This window comes from Acanthaster planci, linkage group LG07 (genome assembly GCF_054643075.1).
Source record: "Acanthaster planci isolate LZ-2023a linkage group LG07, COTS_SCS, whole genome shotgun sequence".
Classification (NCBI taxonomy): Eukaryota; Metazoa; Echinodermata; class Asteroidea; order Valvatida; family Acanthasteridae; genus Acanthaster; species Acanthaster planci.
This window is the reverse complement of record NC_141783.1, coordinates 11,457,207-11,463,804: the sequence shown is the minus strand read 5'-3', so window position 1 is coordinate 11,463,804 and position 6,598 is coordinate 11,457,207. Positions and strand designations below refer to the sequence as shown.

The 6,598-nt window shown below is 41.9% G+C and overlaps 1 protein-coding gene across 1 annotated transcript in view; it reads left to right on the top strand.

Annotated features, from left to right (window-relative positions):
* The first annotated feature begins 5,687 nt into the window (after positions 1 to 5,687).
* Positions 5,688 to 6,598, top strand: part of LOC110981838 (macrophage metalloelastase-like) — a 46,628-nt gene continuing 45,717 nt past the window's right edge. Inside the window, exon 1 of the mRNA XM_022239804.2 lies at positions 5,688 to 5,862. The gene's annotated coding sequence lies outside the window, so the exon portion shown is untranslated. The remainder of the gene's footprint in view (positions 5,863 to 6,598) is intronic.

The following is a 6,598-nucleotide window of genomic DNA, read 5'->3' as shown; positions in this document are numbered from 1 at the left end:
ACAGCGTCATGTTCCTGAAGGGAAATCCGCCAATGAAACCACGACTCATCCCCTTGCTCGATACGCCTCTGGTTTCCGCCTATGTACCGTATTTAGGTCTTGAAAAAAAGTAGAGCTAAAGGTGGTGTGCCGACGGGACTTTTGAATAGGAAAAACATTTTAGAATTTAGAACTTGTTGTTATTTTTGTTTATATACGCCTTTAAAGGTCATTTTCAATTAATGGCTTTTGTAAAATATTGAAACATAAAAACTGCGTGACCCGAAGGACAATGTCCTGCCGAAAATTGACTTTTCATTTCTTAAAAACATTGGTAATATATACATGATGATAATACACTCGTACGCAGGTGGAATTATTTAATGGTACTTTTGAGGTAAAAACCTGACAAATAAACAAGAGAGCAAAAATACCTTTAGCAGCTTACAATCAAGAAAACTTAAAGGAATGATCAGCATTTACAGAACATTTTAGTCCAATCAACCTTTACTGACAAGAACAGTATCAGTCAACAGTCAACAGCAAGACTAAATGTAAAACCAATCAACTGTAGGTAGGTTTAATCTTTGCAACGTTATTGGCCACTCTCATTGTTTTTGCCTTTGATTTGTATGCAGAAATATGACCGTTTAGGTCCAAGTTGGTTTAAAATTTTGCCTCCAATTCGTTCAAAACGGACATTTTGTCTCGTTGATTTTAAATAGGGTTGTATTTTCATTTAGAATTTAGTAGTACGTGTATGATCATCGGCAGCTGGTGTTCTGATAGTTACGTTGGATTTTTAACACTGAATTAATCTTTTGATTCTGTACCGACGGCCAACCATAGCTTTAGCAGCCACTTGTAGGAAAAACACGACTCTCGGTGACGTGAGCAGACTCTTTACATTCTCGCTCTCACGTAGGCTAAGTATATGCAGTGAAAATTAAACAAACTTGTGTGAACAAAGAAACGTGTGAATGATGATGCTTGAAGTTAAAGGTCGCTAATGATTTTTTAAACCCATGCAACTCTGGGTGCCGACTTTCCCACAATATTATCTGAAGAACACAAAGATATAATTCTGGTACATGTATGAGCATTTTCTCCCAAAAGTTACAGACCGTGATAGGGAAGGCCGCGTGAGAGTTCCTGAAGCTGGCCACGTGACCTTTAATACCTTCTTGCTCCATAAGTCTGTAGAATTTCTGTCATTGTCAACATCCAATTAGAGTCCCGAACTGTCAAATATTTTAGGTACCATCTTGGGAAATGGTGACACAAGTCGACCTGATAATGCAGTTCAGTCATTTCTTGTGAGAGGAGCGGCTACGTGGAGAGAATTTTTTTTCGTAAACAGATTCGCGGATTAGCGTCAAAAGCGGGCGCTGTTACACGCGCGTGTACTCTAAGCGTAACTACGAGTGTTTTCACCAATGGTTTTTCACCGCCGTAACCATCAAACATGGCAGGATTTGAAAGTTATGGCTGTGGCTGGAAACAAACAGTCACTGGTTAACCTCTGTAGCCACTTCCTGTAAGCATGTGTATATATATTACTCTTGGCAGAAGTTATTTGAGTCGGACCATGATCGTTGCAATGTTGTCACTGCACCAACATTGGCTTGTGAAAGTTCCCGTTGTTTCAAACAAAAAATACACCAGGCGATATCATTTAGCTGTCCAGAAAGTGAGAGGCCTATACTTTGAGAAAGATTGTGCTACCATCGCAACGTTGGGGCCCCTTAACTTCAGATTTTTGCATTCTAGGTCATGTCAGTTGTTTTTGTTTTTGTTTGTTTCCGAAAGAAATGATTAAATTTTTGTACCTTTCTGTAATGCTAGGTCTTACTGTTTTCGGGCTACATTGACTTTTGTAATTGTAAGAATTTGTTTGAAAAATCAGTGTTGGAGCAAAGGCTTTGGCCCTCAACCGGGCCTAACACGAAACGTGTCATAACACGACGAATTGCATGAATCCTAATCATCGCTAAGCAGACAAGCATTCAGTTCCAGCCTACCATTATTTATTTAAGTGATCTTTAAAGTCCAGTGGTTAGTGACAAGTACAATATATGACTTGCTCACGGATCAGCCCATGTAGAAAGTGACCCTTAATTAATTTGACTTTCTAATTAGCATAATATCAGTTCCTGTGGGCAGTATACTCAGAGTACTATCAACAGGCTACAGAACAGTTCAGATGATGTTCCCCGCCGGTACCGTACCCCGGTATAATGCAAAACCCTGGCCATGTAGAAAATTATTATACCTTTTTGGGGGGAGGGATGTATTAGACCTCTCATGGTAACAAAATGAGATGCTGTAAACATGACAAATGAAACTTTACAAATCTAAGGTATATTTCCTCGACCATGCATGGTAAAACATGATTAAATTAGATAATACACTTTGCAGGCAGGTGGCACCAAGTTAGGTTTGCATAACAGAAAAAATCGAACAAATCTACCTGGAAAATTCAAGCCGATTGGACTTGCATGGCATTAATCCTCAAAGCTTTTGCACCTCAAACCTTCAGGCTAAGGCCACAGTTCCACAAATCGAGCATTAAGGCAGTATTTATAGGTCAATTAAGATTCAGCATCGATGCACCACATCACTGGTGAAAATCATAGTCAACATCTTTTGTAATTCCTCAAGCTAGGTTTACACTTTGTTCCCAGCAGCTACAATTATCACGTTTCTAGCCACTGTGGACAAAATGGGATGGACGTGAGACAACGCAGGGGAACGGGATGGGCAAACGTGACAGTTCGTGATTGCCGTGGATGCGGGGCCAGATTTTGAACTGCCAGCATCTCACGGTCCTTTCAAGTTTTGTCACATTCTGCCACGTTTTGTCACGGTTCTCTTGGCAAGCTAGGATGTACGATAGCCGTTTCGTCGCGTTCAATCACGGAGCGTCCACACTGATTTGTGGCGGTTTACAGGCCTGGTGCCATGCAGCGGTCTGGGAGGGAGTATAGAAGCCAGGCCAGGCAGGGCAACTTCATGCAACATGATAAAAAACTACTTTCGAGAAATCAACTGAAGGCACTTCAGCAGCCCTCAGGCTATCACCTTCAGAAATGTACGGACTTTACAATGGCTTATTAAGCAATCCGAACATGATTTGTATGGAGAGTACAACAGACAATAAGAAAACTTAGCAGGACTTAACAAAACTTGACTACGGAGAAAAAAATGCCAAAATCCCACCGCGCACTACGTTTCGGGCAAACGTGATTGCCGTGGCCGCTGGTGATATAAGCCTAGTGTAAACCTAGCTCCATTACCTCAAAACATATTTTGTCCACTGTCACTGTCACAAACCTCATAACCGGCTCTCAATGACTTTAGTGTATATCACTGTAATATTGACCATCATGCGATCAACATCCCTTGCAGTGAATTCAATAAACTATCATCCAATTTGAAGGGCGCCCTCTTCATTATAATTTGAAGACATAAAAGTGTCACGGGCTGTTAATTTTGTGCCAGAAATGTCGGTGGAAATCAAACAGTTCGCCACTGACAGCGTTTGAACAGGTGGCCCTGGTGTCGCCTCAAAGGAAAACAAGTACAGACTTTTCAGTGAGTTACGAGGGTGTTGTTTGTGATTGACGATCTGGGCAGGGGCTGTTTACTCTACCCATTAGGCCCGTATTAACCTGTGATTATCTCAGGTGTGCGTGTTTGGGTTTTAACACGCCCCTGCTAATGGACGTTGACACCTGTCTTCTGGACGGGGGAAAATTTTCGTTTGCCGGCAGGCTTTAACCCCTATCTCTGGTGCTTCGGGCATCCTCCCCGGAGTCATGTTTCTGCTTACTAACGCACTTGTCAATCGTCGAATCAGTACGCCCCATCTCCTCCCCTCCCCCATGTCAGAGAGATGTTGCCTGTCCTTGGCTGAAACCCTGTTCTTTGCCAAAATGCACCCCCCTTGATTGTGGAGCAAATGTTATCGACACCCCTCCGTCGACTTTCACTTAACGAAGACTTGCCTGGAGAGAACGATTGGCTGGGAGAACATAGTGATACATACTTTGCGTTAATTTCAATAATCCGTTCGAACATGGATGGACGGACTGATACAGGACTTGACGATTACTGATGAATACTACTACATGGGGACTATGTAAAATTGATTGAGGAATGGGGAGGAGTGGAATTCCAGTCTACTTGTCGCCATTCACATTAAAAGATACATGGGAACTTAAGTTTTTTTAAAATGAATTTTATGGACGAAAAAAAATGCCTCTTGGTTATTGTCATTTGTCAAGTGGGTAACGCTAGCGCCATGTGCAAAAATTTGATGGGTGTATTCAAGAAGTAGAGTGAGCACTGCAGGGCCTGACGTTGTGAAGTAATCCCAACATTGCCGGAACGTCACGGTGGTGAATGACAATACCGCAAGAGTCAGGCTGCTAATCTGCTCTGTGCAGTTGTCTGAGATCTTTCGTTGCCAGTCACGCTTACAAAATTAGTATTAGTGCTGCAGTCAATTTAACTACTGAGGTGGGAAAACAATTCGTCACAGGGTTATCCGTTAAGCGCTGAAATGATCGCGTTATTTAGCAACAAACGTGATTTGTACATACATGCCACCCTGACAAAGTCTACAGTGACTTCAGTTCAGGAAGGCATATGGTCTGCGGAAATGAGCCGGAGTCACAAATGACAGGGTAATTTTCATTTAGCCCATTACTTTAATCAGACTATGACCTGTTATGGTCACCTAGTCTTAGGCCAAAAAGTCTCCGCGTTAGAGCTGCGAGTCGGCAATATAAAAAGTGTTTTTGGTATAAAACAATGTCCAAAAGCTGCCAAACTTGCTTAATCGCCTGGAATCCTGCTACTGCGTAATTTTAATGTGTTTTTGATGGGGTACGGCTGAGTAATATGTACAGTAAAGGAGTCCCACTAGGCCCTCCATACATTAAGTCGGGCACTCTTTTTCAGGATAAATTAAACGTACATCATTTCCAGGAGCAACGTTTCGAAATATTTACACAATTTTTGCAATATGCACTAGTGAAGTGTCACGTAAGCCATTTGATTTGCAAGTGATCGGGTCCACTTGGGCACGGAAAAACTGAAACGCACGAATTCCATCACAACATCATACCAGACTGTTTGCATGGTGCCGCCCTTCCGAAAGCCTGGGTCCTTCCATGTAGAAATGTGTCCCCAACCTGTTCTAGAACGACTCAACTGTTTGGAGTTTCAGTTGCTAGGCCGTGTATTTTTTCGTTTCCTTTCTTATTCCAGACTGAAGCTTTCTTTTGTACTGCATATTATTAGTTTATATTTATAATTTACGATGACAGATTATTGGAATCACGCCCATAGGCCTATGGTTTGTTTTTAATCAACAGAACCAGGTATTTTCACCATGGCGTATACTAAGATTTCGGAAGCTTAAATTTAACCGGCAGTTTTTTAGTATTAACTTGAAAAAGTAGAAGACACTTCCACTTCCTTGCCAATCAAAACAAGCGAGTGATGTCTTGTTAAATTTGCATACTGTTAAGCCACAAATTCAAGATTTGACATGTCCTTCTATATGTTAGTGGACTGGTGACGTTGCAAGTCACCACTGACACACACCGCCTTCCAGTTCGCATGGGTCTCTGCACCCCTGAGCTTCACGTACCCAATCTGCTATGCCAGTGGTGTACCCCTGCCTGGGTGGCCCCATTTGTGGACTACAGGGGGCTATGTAGGGCGCACGCTGGTGGTCCAGGGGCAAGAGAGACTCATAGTAGTGGGTAAATCTACAGCATCTATAAATGAGGCAACGCTCGGGGCGGATAACCGTGATTTGGCCGGTTGAGGATTGCAACGGGTTCACTTGTCGACGAGCAACAACGTTCCAATGTAAGTCATGTTTCCTTTTTTGAAAGACATCATTTCTGTCGACATCTGTTGTTCTTTAAGTATTGTATTCAGCCTCCAACTAACTCTCAGGAGCAATGGGGATGTGCAAACATTATTACTCAACATGAATGTCATTCATGGGGAGATTAAAAAATGAGACAAAAGAAAAAGAATCCATTATGTCTTCAGAGCCTGTTTTGCTTCCTCAGCTAGATAAACACCCACGAATCAGATGTCTTAAACCTTGTCCATTCCGGTGGTTTGATTCCTTGGCTTAAATTTGACAATAGGGTTCCTGTTGGCTTCAATAACTCAAGGAAACCTGACATCCTTCGAGCTGAAGCCATGGCTACGTTCCATTTATATCATTCACTCATATTGATATGAAGGGCCTTCATTCTCGAGCGTGTTTAAGACAGGCAAGTTCACAAGAAACAGATATCTATTACGAATTAATAATTAGACACTCTCCTGAGTGAGGTTTATCATTTAGTTTTTAACGACTGTTTCGAAGATTGCTATAATAGTGACGTTTTAAACAACGCATCGTTTTCAAGAGTTTTTAAAATTGTTAGCTGAGTTAAATTTTTCCCCAAAATGTCTGAGAAATAGCGGGGAGTAACCCCCCAGTATCTCTGCATATTATTTGCAAACGGTTCAATTCATTTTCAATCTCTTTCTAAGATGGCATGCAGTCCTAAAATCCCAAAGGACGAATCCTTTGTGGAGTGGTGAT